Below are 17,576 nucleotides of genomic sequence, written 5' to 3' on the forward strand. Positions count from 1 at the left end.
TGGCTTAGCTTGGGCTCAGAGGCCTGACAACAACTACATCTCATTCCACTGAACTATTATTATAGGATTGATAAAATCTTAATCATGGAGTTATTTGGGTCCACAGGATGGAGTCTAGAAATGAAATCAACACAGTGGAAAGCAGAGCCAAGGGATGAAATGAATGAGAAAGAAAGAAATACCTGGTCTTGATGAGATTTTCTTTTTCCTTTTTTTTTTTTTGAGACGGAGTCTCGCTCTGTTGCCCAGGCTGGAGTGCAGTGGCGCGATCTCGGCTCACTGCAAGCTCCGCCTCCTGGGTTCATGCCATTTTTCTGCCTCAGCCTCCCGAGTAGCTGGGACTACAGGCACCCGCCACCATGCCCAGCTAATTTTTTGTATTTTTTAGTAGAGACGGAGTTTCACCGTGTTAGCCAGGATGGTCTCGATCTCCTGACCTCGTGGTCTGCCCGCCTCGGCCTCCCAAAGCACTGGGATAACAGGCGTGAGCCACCTCGCCCAGCCTTGATGAGATTTTTAAAGCCAGTTTATTTGGCTATGTCTTAAGATCATCATCCTTCTGGAAAACTGACCCCAGACTTTTCAGTTTTATCAGATGACAAATTTGTTTATTCTCATTTCATAATTTTTGGGGGGACTGAAGTTAGGTTATATACAATCTACATCAGGGAATGTTCTTTCAATTATCGATTTTAACATATTGTGTAAAATAAACCTGAGATAGTTGTGTCCATATTTAGACAAGAGATGAAGTAATAATTTATTTTGAATACAGATGATTTATTCCATATCCATTCCATTTAAAGGTGGAGTATAACAACCTCAAACAACCTCATCTTTATTTTGAGTTGCACACAACACACGAGATATTACAAGACAACCCATAACAAGGGTACCAATAAAGAACAATGCAATCAACCAATGCTGTAGAAGTAATAGGTAACTATATGTGCATTATTCAGTAACTAGAGAGAATATGCTGGACAGCATCTACAAATGAGCCCCAAATGACTTAGCTCAAAGTCAGGAGTCTTCACAGTCTCACATAGGTTATAAGTAAATAAATAAACTTCTATTTCTGAACTAAATTAAAGAAGAAGCCATACAAATCGAGGATTTGTAGAAGCAAGACTTTAGGCAAACAAAACCATGCCCTTGCTCTTATACCTCCATCCATCTATTCCACATAAACCACATGAATTAAGAAGCATGTGTATATCTCCCACTTGCTTTCTCATGATTCTATGCTTTCAGTTCCATCCAATTCCCTGGTTAATCTGAAATGCCACATTAAGTATATAACTCATAAGGTATAAAAAATTGACTTTTCCATTCTTATGTGTTATTTCATGACACACTCAAAAGAAAACAAGTGCTTTTGAGAAAAGATCTCTAAACTGAGGATATATATTACTGGACTCCTTACTTAGAAAACCATAGCAGGTAGGATAAGATTACATCCATAGCATGCAGGTGACATGATTGTAAAATCAGGGCCTATTGGATTCTTTTCCAAATGAATCAATTTATCATTCTTTAAATTTCTTACTCTCAACAAACTCCTTACCCTCCTCTCACCCTTATTTACCCAAATGGTTCATCAATTAAGTTGCATAGAACTCTACATGGAAGATTTACAAAGGCGTGATAAGAGGACTGGCAGTGCTCTTCAATTCACTCTTTGAGAAGGAAGGGCATGTGGAAATGGCACTGATTTGAATGACATTTGGAGTAATGGCCTGCCATTCTGCTGGCACTTTTAGTGTTAAGCAAGTGATCTGCAAAGTAAAGTGGATTCACAGTTAGAGTCAGCACCAGTGCACAGGTCGCCCGTAAAAATAGAAGATTCCATTATTCTTCAGGCTCCCTAGAGGGAGCAAGGTCTCTAGCATCATTACCAGGACTAAATCTGACTTTTCTACCTCCCCTAATTTCCTCCTAGTAATTATAGGTCAAGCACTCTTTTGTAAATTATAAAACCTTTGTTCTTATCAAAAATGAATAGCTGAGGAAAAAATTATAAAAAGAGTCTAAGGAAAAAAAATTTCAATTAGAAAACCAAGCTAATTTGGTATGACCAAAGACTGTCAGGCATACTGACAGTGCTCTATTATGCAGTCATTTGGGCTCTTTCAAATTAGTTATGTTAATGTCCTGTGAGTGAATGTAACACTTGGATGGGACAAGATTTCTGCAATTAATTTCTGCAGTCAGTGGAGAGACAAGCAAATTTATTTTCCCCCTCTCTGGGAATTGGTAGTGGAGGGTGTGAGGTAGCGAAAGTGCATTTAGGAACAGAGTACAAGCTAAACACAAGCCCTAAATAAAGCAGAAACAATGGGAGCCAATGCCTCCTCATTCATTCAATTGACAATGTTTTGCAGCTTAAACCTGTTTTATTAATTATGTTTGACATTTCCTTAATTAGTTTCATTTACACCAAATCAATCCCTACTGCTGTATGGCATCATTTATCATTTTGAAAAATTTGCATACTGAGTGCTGACTTTTCCTACTTAATTATACATTAAAAGTGTCAAGCGCGCTTGCTGCCTGGCATTATCTGCGGCAGAAAGGTTTGTGGCTGGACGGTGATGGTATTAATCATTAAGAGCCCCCAAGTGCTGCTGGGTAATATCTGGGGAGTAGAGTGGCTCTCATTTTAACGCTAGAGAGCAGAAGTGCTTTTGTAAAATGACCCAGAGCAAAAACAAAATAAATGACCTAAAACATCCGGTATACTATAATGCTTTGCTCTTTCAATAAAAATATGCTTTGGTCGGAAGACTTACTATTAACTATTCATTTTCTGTAAATTTAAACACTATGAATCCACTAATAGTACATTTGTGGTCTCTGCTTGGACCTGAGAACAAGATATTTGGGTTGAATGTATAATGGTGGCTTGGTAGTATACTTCCAATGTATGCCAACTCAAATGTGTTACTTTACAAATGAAAGCTGCAAAATATAGTATACCATTAATACAGTGATTGATGTTGCTCATTTCTTTTCTACTTATAAACTTTCAATGAATAAGCAACTACTTTCCATAGAACACAACTGAACAGAGAATATGGTTTACAATCTAATATTATAACAGAACTTCACTTGCATACCATAATCGTTTTCATTGTTATAAATTTTCAGTGAAAAATATGACTCTTCAATTTTGAAGCACAAAGCATGATTGTGAGCAACAGTAATGAAAGAGTTAACAAGAACCTGTTTGTAAATTGTATACCAGCTATGCCTTCCTTCGTGTCAGAACCCAAACTTAGTGCATTTAATATTCAAATTCATTTTCAAATGCTTGCCCATTAACATAATATATGCCACTTTGCAAGCCTGGTCAGAGAAATCTGTAACTAAATAATTTTCAAGTTTCCTTCATATCAGATGCATTATATGCAGTGTGAAATTATTTCCCCACTTTATCCCTTTGCTTAACAGCAGAAAAGCAACACACAATATAGTGGATATTACTGCAAGTACATTACATTCTTTAGACGCTACTATATATGCAGGAAAGTTTATAATTCCTAATTTCAAGTAAGCAATTAATTGCATAGTTTGTGTATAATTGTAAAGTTAATATGCAATTGCAATGCAGCACTATTTAGAACTTAGATAAAAGGAATATATATGGCGCAAATATATTTATGCAAATATAATAAATAACTCATTTGTGTTTTCAGTTAAATGTCCTGTGTTTCTAATAATTCCATCATTAAGTGTACTTTTTTCATATAAAAATTCAGTAGTGAAAATATACATCTAATTTAAATGTGTAATGTTGGGAAACACCAAAATGATCCATGTATCTGGAGACAATTCAGTTCAATTTTAAAATAAGATTGAAACCAATAGTATAGTTTTTATATAACTGTGTCTCCTAAATTTTATATCTTTAAATCCATACATATATTTTCTTACCATTTTAAGCCATAATCCTTCATTCTAGGTACAGATTTTAAAAGGGCAAATAGCTTTCCTTATCAGGAAAGAATAATAAAATATCATAAATAATAATGATGATGATAATAAGAGATAATGTTTTAACACTTATTATGTTCCAGTCACTATGCTAAATGTTTTCTATTTATTATCCTAATCCTCACAATAATCTGATGAGACAGATATATAATTACCCAATAATCTGATGAGACAGATATATAATTACCCCACTAAGGCTTCCGGCTTTAAATAACCAGTCTAAGGTCACAGGTCTATTAAATGGCAAAATTGAGGGTCACAAGGTTGTCTCTCTAAAGTCCATGTTTCCAGATTTTGCTAAACTACATCTGCTCATAATCTTCCATGAACCTCTCAATGTATGTGTGCTATGGTAAAAAGGATACCAGCTTTTTGAAACTGACTGATATGTTAAATCTATCACTTACAATTACATGATTTTGGCAATTTACTTAAATTTCCTGGGTTCTTTTTCATTTATAAATTGGACACAGAGTACCAACTTCACATGAGTATTAGTCACATCATAGTCGGTAAGTGACAAAGGTGATTTGTCCTTTCTCTATCAGATGTAAAACACCTGTTTAAATTTGACCCTGCAATAAAACTTAAGCTCTACTTTGTTGGTTTTGCTCACTGTGGTCTCCCAAGGGCTTAGAACAAGGTGGCCACATCCTAGAAATTCACAATTGTCCATGATTGAGTCTATGCACAGTAAATGTTTTATTCTCGGCAAGTGAACCCCTCTGTCATTATCAAATAATCTTCCTCACCCTGGTTCTCACAATACACCCAGAATCTAGTTGGCTTGAGAAAAAAATTACCTTCCTCTTGTCCATTTCTCCTCCACTGCATTCTTACTCTATGTCTAGGGCCAGGGTACTTCTAATGCTCCCTCACCTGTGAACCTGCTTAGTGGAAACTGGGTTAAGGGCAGAAGTTAATTTATGTTCCTAATCTAATCAGAGCTAACTCAGAGTCAAACCCAAAGAGAAAATAAAGACTGCAATTCTTTACAAACAGCATATTCTGTATTATGTAGCGGTGCAATAGTTTTAATATGAGTTGATAACCTGATCCAAAGACAAAAATTTTACCCAGGGTAATTAATATCTGATTACAATATTTTGGAAGGTATTTGAAATTGCAAATGTTAAGATTGTAGAAGTAGATTCTTCCTGGCACTGGATTTTATTTCGTGTATTTAAAAGAGAAAGTCTTCAATGTGTGAATTGAAATTCAAATAATCACACATTGAAATAAAAGTATGCATGCATGAGTCACATAAATATAAAGTGAGTTTATATACACATCCCACAAAGCTTTACTTGCTTCCCTATATGGAATAGCTCCAGATACATGTGGCCTTTCAAGAACACATGCGCACACACACACACACACAAAACACACACACAACACAAACACAGTGTGTGTGCACATATATATGCATATTATATATACACACATACGTTTTATATATATATATACATATATTCTACAGTTCAGAGACTCTCTCGTTAAAAAATTAGCAAAACTCATTTACTTGGCTCTTACAGGATTCATTAACCTTTGTCTTCTTTCAAGAAACCAGGAACTATTCTAAAACTGACATTGTCATTAAAAACCAATAGGAAATCACCATTTTTAAATTAAAGTCATTAGCTAAGTTTTTCAAGAGTTAAAAAAAGATTGGAAAAAAATTCAAATGAGAAAAATAATTTTGCTTTGGGTGTAAAAAGACCCCAAGAGGAATTTCTCAAGTTTTGTTAGAAAGTACTCTTTTGCGATCAGAATATCACTATGAAAATTCAACCTAGAGTGTTTTTAAGGGTTTAACTCTTTCATGCTTTAAAATGAAACAACTCTTTAATAATAAGTATATGATTACCATGTTATACAATAAAAGAAAAATAAATATTGCAAAATAGGGCTAAAAATATTTTACAGAGACAGACTTCTAAGAACCACATAAATATTTCATGATTTGTTAATAGTTCATTAACTTTTAATTATAGATTGGTATAATAATTACACTCCCACTATCAAAGAAACACTAATATCCTTCTTACTTATTTTTTTGATAATATAATTCCTTAAATTGTGATGTAAACAAACTATATAATTCTTCATATGTGAACTATCTTTTTCTATTGTCCAAATGATGTCACATTTATTCTAGCACTTTTGCCTAGACCTATCTATGCTATGGGTTCCTACTCAGAGAAATGGCTTCTGTTTAGATGATGACCACCTAAACCTAGAAGCATAAGTGGTAATTGTGGAAATTTTAAAGAGTGTGAAGTTAACCCCAGCCATAGCTTTATAACTGCCATTCTATAACACACTAAACTTGGTAATATTGAACATGACTTTGGAATATAATTTCTACTATTTCTCTTTCATATTGAGTTAGCCAGAGAATCACATAAACTGTAGCATAATAATAATTCCACTGTCAATTTTCTGTATTTGTCTCACTTACTCCTGTCCTATTTCATATTGTTATCCCTTAATGTCACTAAAATAGCCTTCAAAGAAAACATCCTGCCTCTAGGCAGCTTCTCTATATTTCTATGTATATATACACACTACTGGATTTCTTTTTTTAATACCATGATCATCCTACAACTTCCCATCTCAGAAACACTCCCAACTTTCTTTTTTTCTTTTTTTCTGTTTTCTTTTTTTTTTTTAGATGGACTCTCACTCTGTCACCCAGGCTAGAGTGCAGTGGCGCGATCTCGGCTCACTGCAAGCTCCGCCTCCCGGGTTCATGCCATTCTCCTGCCTCAGCCTCCCAAATAGCTGGGACTACAGGGGCCCACAACCACACCCGGCTAATTTTTTGTATTTTTAGTAGAGACGGGGTTTCACCATGTTAGCCAGGATAGTCTAGATCTCCTGACCTCGTGCTCCGCCCACCTCGGCCTCCCAAAGTGCTGAGATTACAGGCATGAGCCACTGCACCCGGCCAACACCCCCAACTTTCCATGTGAATTACCAATTGTTTCATTCTCCAGTCAGCTAAAAACACTCTCTCTTAAATATTTTTTCTAGGTTTCCCACATCACTGAGGCTTTTAATATACATTTGCTCTAGTTCTGAATACTCTGCCATTTGCTACCTGCATATCCAGTTTTACTAATTGTGAAATCCTCAATTGAAAATGATATCTTCTTTCTCTGGTTTCCTATAGTATTGCAAGCACCATATATTAGTGTTTATAATTTACCCTATAGCATTGTTTGTTACAGTTTACTGTTTGCATATGCTCTTCCCCATACTACATCACGAGTTTCTTGGGAGATGATACTAAGATTTCTTTTTCTTCATATATCAGAAATACCATGGACATTGCAACTGATATGTATTTATCTGTATCCTCATCTACTCTATGAGTTCCTTAAGGAATAATACAATGCTTAAAATAATTTCTGGCTCACAGTCAACATACATGAGATTCTGTTTGAAAATTAAATAAAACAAAATTTCCCTTTTGAGCTGCTATTTTTTGCAAGACTAGATAAAACTATTATAGAGAGAAAAATAAAGCAAAGTATTATTATAAAATGTTTTGTCCTTCAAAAAACTTGCCATTTCAATAAATCTTTAAGAAATTTTATTTGGAAGTCAAACAGCTACAAGTTACTTTTATTATGTAATTACTGTTATGTAATTTTAACATTTTAAAAGTGGAGTACACTTGTATTCAACTCTTTCAATTAATATTTTACAAGAAAAACATAAAATGACTTTTTTCAGCAGGTGACTTGGAATGTTTATGAATGTTTACTGTCTTAAGAAAAGGAGACAAAATCAGACATTTCTGAATACAACATTTTCAAAAGACACAATAGAAATCAAGAATACAATAACACAATCAGGAAGCTTTTGAAACAATTGTATGTCAAATTGTGTACTCAAATATTACGTGTCATAATTGTAGGTTATTTAATATGGCTCAGTCTATTTCTAAATTCCTGAGTCTTCAAAAGCCAGGTGTAAGTAGTAAGCAATGAAGTATGTCTCAAGAGGTAAGACTAACCTGAGACTGGCTGCTTTAATGTCAAGAGTTTTGGCAAATAATGCTTTATTAGAAAAGTAAGTAGCAGTCCAACATGAACAACAACAAAAGTAATGAGAAAATAATGAAAAAAAAATTTGGTAGAGTGCCTTTATTTTCCCTGAATAGCTTGCTAAAAATCTAATATTTTTTTTAAAAATGAAAGGATAAAATAGCCCTTGTTATTCATGAAGGTTAACCTAACTTTCCTGTATGAAAAAAGAGAAGAAGATTTGGCAGATTAAAAAAGAAAAGAAAGGCAAAATAATTACACAATTAAAAAGTTATCAAATTTTTTGCCTTTGTTTCCTTTTAAATTAAGTGTAATTAAAAAGTTTTATTAAATGTAATTAAAAAGTTATCAGCATGATTAACATTAAGTCAAAAGCTACAGATTAAAAATATTTTAAGATAAAACATCAAGTCTAACTTTTAAATTGAGAATGCCAGCTTTTTCTTTAAGTGTGCATGACTTAAATTTATTTTAATTTTCCAAACTATTCCATCCTCTTAGGACTTTTCTGACTAAGACGAGATTTAAAAATTATTCAATTCAATTGAGAGAGAAGGAAGGAAGAAACCAGCCAGGCAGGCAGTTAGGGGAGTCCTTAGCAAAACTCCTTCAAACCAAAAACAGCCTGAAAGTCAAACTGCAGGCCCCAGATAAGGAAAAGCCCTTGTCCTTGAATGGAAACACCTACTCCGTGAACCCAGATGAACAAATTCCACTCCTTTTTGGACACAGTTCTATCTCCTTGGTGTGCCTTAGTATTTTACTTTTCACGTATTTTACATATGTCTACCTTTTTGTGATTGGCCGCAGTCCGAGTTTTCATTTACACAGGGTGAATCATCGCTTCAGCCCCTGATTGGTCCTGGGCCAAGGTCCCAGGTTAAGCCTTCACCTCTGCCTCCAATTGGTTCTTTGCACTATCATACCTCTTTCTGAGTAGTGCTTTCTCCATGACAGCCTGAAGACCAATCAGCACACTCCTCCCTCTTCCCAGTCCATGAAAACCTTGGACTCAGCCTCATAGCTAGCAAACCTCTTTAGGGTCCCCTGTCTTTGCTGAGAGCTTTTCTGTCACTTAATAAATCTGACTCTGCCTTACTCTCTGGTGTCCATGCACATTTTTCTTCTTGGTTGTGGGACAAGAACCTGGAGCTTACCATTGGTGGGAGTGAAAGAGCTGTAACACTCCCTCCCAGTCACCAAACAACACGATTGAGAAAGCTGCAACACAGTTGGACTAGGCAAAAAGACAAGGTGTTGATTTACTATTAAAAGTTCGCTGGTAGATAAGAACTCTGGAACTCAGTGTCTTCAAGATATTCATCACTTATTATGTGGTGGCAAATATGGGCAAGAGTGGCTTTATTGAACTTACTAGTACTCTAAGTAGCTTAGGCAAAAGTTCTAGAGTTCTGACTGTTATAGTTTGTGTCACATACCCAGTCCTGACTTAATCAAAGTGGTGCCCAGGGTAACATAATGTATCCACTGGACAGGTCTGAGAATTTCACCAGTCTGCAGGCAGGGGCTGGGGTCAGCCCCATCTCAACCATATGAAATCAATTTGATCCACCAAAAGAAACATTGACACCAACAAGATGAACATAAGAGAGAAATAATTTTTAAAAACACATGGAAATTGATATATATGTATATACATATATACAAATTGAGAAGCTTGAATTCCCAATGTAAAAGTTAGCCTTGATGTTTTATATCCTATTTGTTTTATCTGCACCTTTTATCTTAATATGACTCATGCTTTTATATATATATACACATATATATACAGACACACACACACGGTATATATACACACATTATACCAAACTGTATATATTTATCAAATATATATATTACAGATAGATAGATTTTTATATATTTCATTTGTTTGGTGATTATGCACATACATAATTGTTTAATAAAAATAAACATTACATTTCATCAAATACCTGACTGTACCCACTTTCCTAAATATATTAAACATATTAATAGTATTTTTGTTTCCATATTACATTTGGCTATGTATTAATATCATAAGCTTACTAAGTTCTGAATATAATTTGGGAGTATTGACCAAAAAAAGTATAGTCTAGTCTGTTATTTGACATGGTTAAGAAATGAGGATCTTGCCGGTCACAGTGGCTCACGCCTACAATCCCAGCACTTTGGGTGGCCGAAGCGGGTGGATCATCTGAGGTCGGGAGTTCGAGACCAGCCTGACCAACATGGAGAAACCCCATCTCTACCAAAAATATAAAATTATCCGGGCGTGGTGATGCATGCCTGTAATCCCAGCTACTCAGGAGGCTGAGGCAGGAGAATCGCTTGAACCTGGGAGGCGGAGGTTGCAATGAGACGAGATCACACCATTGCACTCCAGCCTGGGCAACAAGAGCGAAACTCCATCTCAAAAAAAAAAAAAAAAAAAAAAAGAGAAGAAAAGAAAAGAAATGAGGATCTCTAAAATAACATTATCATTAATTTCTTTATGTTTGGGCGGTGAAGTCCTCACCTTGAATCATTGCCCTCTGTTGGCCACTTCCAAGATCCAAGCATGCATAGATATATATTTAGAGACTGGGAAAGTTATATTTGCAAGTATGCACAGGAGAATCCTGGGACATGATTTAAAGTGTGCCCATTCTGGGGTTCTGCTATATGTCTGGCATGTTCTGCTATATGTCTGCTACATGTCTGGCAAACTGGGGATGGGTGGAGAAAAGTTTTAGTGAACCAGACATGATAAATTTAAGTCAACATCATATCACCAGTCATGCCAGATAAGAAGGCATTCAGTACAAGATGGTCACTCATAATTGATCCATTGCCAGTAGAGTTCCTGGATGCATGACCAACAAAAGAAGACTAAAATAAAAATTGGAAACCTGTAACACTTTGGGAACACCAGATCACTCCCTCAGGCTCCTTAACAGTGCCATCAGAAAAATATAAAGAAGGCCCTCCCAATTCCACCATAGGCCACTTCTGAGTTTGGGTCCAAGGCAGTCAACAGTGGAAAGGACTGCTGAGAGTGCCTCAGTAAAGCAGAGGAAGCATAGACTTGTGCTGTGCAGTGTAATGTGGGGTAGCAGCAGGGTTTGTAAGGGATGCAAAGAACAGGAAGGCGCTGCTGTTGCCTCATGGAGCTGTGGTTCAGCAATACAGCACATCAGAGCTGGGTAAGTATGTGGAGACCTGAGAAATTCATCCATTTCTGAGTAAATATGAACTTCACTTGGGGACATACAGAGATATTTAAGGAGCATTTGCACTTCTGCCACTTACTAGCAGTATGACTTTGAGCAAGTTAGGAATCTCCTCTATGTCTCAGTTTCCTCATCTATAAAATAGAGATAATATCAGCCAGGCGCAGTGGCTCACGCCTGTAATCCCAGCACTTTGGGAGGCTGAGGCAGGCCAGTCACTTGGGGTCAGGAGTTCAAGACCAGCCTGACCAACATGGTGAAATCCCATCTCTACTAAAAATACAAAAATTAGCTGGGTGTGGTGGCATGCACCTGTAGTCCCAGCTACTCAGGAGGCTGAGGCATGAGAATCACTTGAACCTGGGAGGTGGAGGCTGCAGTGAGCCAGCCAGTGCACTGATTGTGCCAGTGCACTCTATCCTGGGTGACAGAGCAAGACTCCATCTCAAAAAAAAAAAAAAAAAAGAAAACCAATGATAATATTATTGTTGTTGTTGATTTGAGGATTGTTTTAATATACTTGCCAAAAACTCACAACTATTATCTATTTTTATTGCTACAGCTATTGTTTACATTATTTCTCCAGTAATTTGAGAAATAATTTTGGGTCTTCAGAACCTTTGAAGACAAAGCAATAGAGTGGAAGGAGCATGAACTTGGGAGTTTACAACTCTATTACTGTCTATGTGAATTGGGAATACTTGCATATAACACTTTAAGCTCAGTTTTCTTACCTATAAAATAATCATAATACACCTTTTCCCCCAGAATTATTAAGGAAAGCCATGATAAAATAACAAAACTATTAAGTAATAATAATCAAAATTTTGTAAGTACTTATTGTGTACCAAATATTGGTCCAAGGGGTTTAATTCATGAATTCACATAATCTTTCCTCATAGGAACATTATGAAGTAGGTACTGTTATTGTCTCTGTTTTATAGAAAAGGTAACTGAGGTGCAAATCACCTTCCCAAGGCCTCACAACTAGTAAGGGACTAAAGCAGGATTTGAATAGAGCTTCTGGTTAAAAAGTAAACAGCCTTAAATGCCATACAATACTACCTCTCAATGTTTGGAAAACTGTAGGTGTTCAGTAAACAGCAGCTGTCATTATTATTTGGGTCTTAGCATATCCTGATTATTCTATAGATGTTCAGAAATACTTGTCAATAAATAAAAGGTATTGAATTAGAATAAAGTATTGTGCTTTATAAGCCAATGTATTTCATATGTACTCAAAATATTCCATTCACGGTTGACATTTTAAAAATATTTGATAATGCATCAAAACAGAATTTCAACAGTACTACTCAGGATCAGATTTGTTTTCATGTGTAGTCAGTCTTTGTCCATTCAGGCTACTATAACAAAATACCATAAACTGAGTAACTTATACACAACAGAAATTTATTTCTTATAGTTTTAGAGGCTGGGAAGCGTAAGATCAATGCGCCAGCAGATACAGTGTCTAGTGAAGGCCCATTTCCTCGTCCATAGGTGGTGCCTTCTCCTTGCGACCTCTCATGGTGAAGGGGCAAATGAGTTCCTTTGGTCCTGTTATAAAAGAGCACTAAAGCTATTCATCAGGTCAGAGCCTGTCAAAAAGCCTGACCTCTTAATACTATCACCTTGGGGGTTAGGGTTTCAACATATGAATTTTGGGAGAACATCAGGAGAGATCAAATAAACATAATAAAAATAGTTTTTTCTAGGTATCTGTATACACTCTGTTGACTCAATCATGTTTTAATAATGAAAAAGTAACATCTCTATTGTATATTTATTTCTTTCTAAAATCATCTTGAATTTATGTAATCTCATAGAAATTGTGGCTATTTCAAAATAATCAGTAGATAAAATTTATTTTGGATGTTTCACTAACAGATATTCTGATTATTAATTTATGACCATATATTGAGTTATTTTTCTTTTAGAAGTTATAAAGAAATATTAATTGTGCCTAAGTCATCTAAAGATGCTCTAGCTATCAAAATAGAGCATTACATAGACACACATTTTCATGCTAAATTAAGATTAATTGTAATAATGACCTAACTCTTGAGCTTTATTTTGAGAATTATAAATTGCATGGGGCATATTTTAGTTGTTCAGTTAACTCTTTAGAAAATAATGCATGAACTAACTAATGAGTATTATTAGACAATTATTTTTTCACAAATAAGTTGTATACTAAAATATCAAATTTAGAGTTTTTGATGTGAAAGTATGTTTAAATATAGGTATTAGGTAAAAAGTTAGTTGAAAAAAATTAGCCCCAAAATGAAAAATATTGATGGAAACATAATTCAGTATATTTAATTTTATATTATTCATATCCTTAGAGGTTAGAATCTACATAGGTAAAGTTAATCATATGCTGGTCTAAAATAGTCCCTAAAATAATTTTAATTATCTTTAACTTTTTCCCTGCTAATATTTACTCTAATTCGATTTGAATTCTCCTCTCTCTCTTCCTCTCTTACTCAGGAGCGCATAGAAATTCTTTATAATTTTTGTCCTAAAGAGAATTACTTCTTATTAACTCTTTAAGCATAAAAAAATTAAATTTTGTACTTATAATATAGCTTTTTTTTTTTTGGCTAACTGCTTTTTTGGCACTAAAGTTAAATAGCCTAATGCCAAATTCTCCGTTTTAAAGCAGCTTGTGCAGATTGCCATTTTTCCTACTTGAATTTAGTTTTTAAACTAAAAGGAATGTGCTATTAAAAATCAAAATTGATTACTATTAGATGCTCCTAATACAATTTTGAACTTGAGAGCACCCCTCTCTCCTATCAGCACCACCCTGAGGTGATCCACACACTGACCGTGGAATACATTTACCAGGCCCCCATACACAGGCTTGGCATTCTGTCGTAATCATTCTTTTCATAGCACAATTTGTGGGTCTCTGTGAAATGCAGCTATTGGTAGTTCTGCCTGAACTCAAATGAAGTGATATTGAATTTCTATTATGCATGTGCCTTGGAAACCTCACAGCTCTCCATAAAGATTTTATTCACACAGCAGATTTGTTGTGACTTAGATAGTTTCAGACAATTTTAGATTTGAATGGACATGGCAGAATCTGACAGTATAAAAAAAAAATTAGGAGAAAGAAACATGTAGAACCAAATGATATATTAAGCAACCTCCAGAACAAAGCAAAGAGAATACTTGTGATTGTAGTAAACAAAACCGGAAAGTATGTCTTTGAAGGGCTTCTCATGGGGGCTAATCTTTGTATATTGCATATATGAGCTGGTGATGGAACTTGTCAACTCCTTTCATCCTACAAATTAAGTTTTGATAAAGCCCTCTTCCTTATATAACCTTCATGTGTTTGAAATAAATTGTTCATAATAAGACACATTCTAGTTTTCATATATTTTCCCAATAATCTAGGACACAAATACAAAACAGAAAATAAATGCAATTGCGAACAAACATTCATTCCTCAACTAGAATTTAAAGGATTTAATTGGAAAAGGACGAAGAGTAATTTTTGTTGTAAATATAATATATGGAAAGTAAATAACAGTAAAATTAATTCATGGCAAAAGGAGGAAGAGATGAGTTAATATATTTAGGTAAAAAAATGAATGTAATATGAAGTTTTCTTCATTAGAGAGTGCACCATGCATCAGTCATAATTTAGGCTCTGCAGAAATAACACTGAACAATGTAGACAATATTCATTATTGCATGGAGCTTATTTCCTAATGGGAGAAAACAGTTAATAAATAAGTAAATAAATTAAAGAAATAATAATTCTAGGTAGTAATAAACACTATGACAAATATAAAATAGAGTCATGGGACAGAATCTATCTGTGCTAGTTTGTGAGGGGGGCCTACTTTATTTTTGGTGGTCAGAGAGGGTTTCAAAAAGAGATGATATGTATTAAGCCATGAACAAGAAGGCAGTCATAAGTAGGTCTATGAGCAGAGCAAGCCAGATCCACATACTAACTCGTGCAAAGTCCCTTTTTAGGCTGATTTTTCCATCAGATGGAATTTTTTCAGACCACACATTTACATTACTTTAAAAATATTTCACCTTTGGAAAAGAAGTTGGGCAGAGGGTGAGAACGAGGAGAGAAATACAAAGGAAAATACCTAGTAGCTATTTTAGGTGTGTCAAAACATGTTTCCCTTGATAGATATTAAGAACTACATATACCTAAGGAAAAAATCAAGATAAATAGTACATTTAGTTATTCACTTTTGGAAGCTTTAGTTCTGACCCCAAATCACTCAGCCATTTTTTTAACCATGATCATTCTCTATTTTCCCAAGTAATGTTTATGTGTTTGATTTCTATGAGTATTCATTTTATGTGAATTATTTAATATAACCCACCCTGACAACACTTACTAACTCTGCAAAAATTATCCAAGAACTGTACTCTCAACATTCTCCTTCATTCCCTCTGCTCCTCTCTAGATTAGCTTCCCAAAGTTATGATACTCTGCCTCCTTCATGTCACAGAGGAGGACTATATGATGTATTACTTCATACTGAGATGTTAGCAGTTTATTTATCATATTTGAAAAGAAAGTGAGAGAAAAGGTAATTGTCAATACAAAGTAACGTATGTCTACATAAGGTATTTCAAACATCTAGCAACCCTGACAGAAAAGATATTTCTAAGTAAAATTATCATGCTGCTGCCCTTCAAATCACACCATTATTCAGCCTGCATGTAAGCATGACTTTGGGTAGAGATCGAGATGAGCTCTGATCCAGAAGCTTTCAGATAAGCATCATCAGTCTAGAGGACCTCTCAATTGGCCAAGTTTTTAGATATGAATTTTAATTACCAATGTTGGAGGTGGAACCTGGTAGGAGGTGATTGGAAGATGGGGGTGGATTACTCATGAATGGCTTAGTACCATCCTCATGGTACTTTCCTTGTGATAGTAAGCTCTGGTAAGATCTGGTGGTTTAAAAGTGTGTGGCACCTCCCCCTCTTCCCACTTCTGCCATGTGATGTGCTTTTGCCTTCTGCCATGATTGGAAGCTTCCTGTGGCCTCCTCAGAAGCAGATGTCCTGTACAGCCTGCAGAGCTACAAGCAAATTAAACCTCTTTTCTTAAAATTACCCAGTCTCAAGTATTTTTTATAGCAATGTGAGAATGGCCTAATACATGAATTACATGGATCTATGATGTAGATTTGAAGTTGCCTTTACAATCAAGAAATGTTTATAACCTCAACATTTTAACCTCTTTGAGGGCAAGGACAATACCCATCCCAATCATGTCATATATTCCCCAATAAAACAGCATTTGGAATTGTTAAAGAAAGAGTCCACTGGACAAGTTAAATAGGTAAAGAAAAATTTAATCAAGACTATCACAATAGGGAAGAGAGACTGAACTCACCTCTGCTGAGACCCTGAAACCAAAGATGGGAGAGACTTTAAGCAGCAGAGTGAGCTAATGGAAAAATATTGGCAGATGTTAGGGAGGAGACTGACCAGTGTGATTAAGCCATCCGTATTTGCTAATTGGCATTTATTTAAGTAAGGCTCCTCCAGTCCCACAGAGACTGAGAGACAGAGTGCTCTTTCCTGATAATTACATTTCAAAGGGATGGCTTCCAGGTCCTTGAGAAAGACATTCCTCAGTTGTAAAACTGGCAAGAAGTTAGGAGAAGATTTATATATCAAAGAGAAAAAATTTACAATTGCAAATTCCCTAAAGTACATGCTCCAGGAAAAAGATGTTTAGGAATCTATAGTCAGGAGGAAACCTGTCTAAAGTTGAGTGAAACGGAGAGGAACCTTAAGGCCATCTCGGTCAAAATGTAGTACTTTCTCAATAAATATTTGCTGAATAAATGAATGAATATACCTTCCAAATATTTTAGGACTCTAGCCAGACTTTGAAAACTTCTAATCACAACATATCTAAGTCATTATTTTAACATGCCCTTAGCTTATGAATTCTGTAAAATCTAAATCTTTCACACCATTTTGTTCTGTTTATTATAATGCTCAGCATATAATATATATAGATGGTAATGAATAGCTTAAATACATATGTGTTGTCTTTTGGGCTTGAATTTTTGTATTTAGGCCTCATTTTTTCCCTTATCTTACTGTGTTAATTTTCTTTTCTTTTTTTTTTTTTTTTTTTTTGGCATGGCAGCCAATTATGAGATGTTTTAGGACTAAGATAATTTCAATTCTCATTTGAAATGGATTATTTTCAACAAAAGTTAATGGAGAGGAAGAAACTTACTTTGTTAAAGTGACCACTCAATCTAAGTATTTTATTTGCCCTTCTCCACTGAGGACTATGCCCGGT

Source organism: Pan troglodytes, chromosome 4 (assembly GCF_028858775.2).
Source record: "Pan troglodytes isolate AG18354 chromosome 4, NHGRI_mPanTro3-v2.0_pri, whole genome shotgun sequence".
Lineage (NCBI taxonomy): Eukaryota > Metazoa > Chordata > Mammalia > Primates > Hominidae > Pan > Pan troglodytes.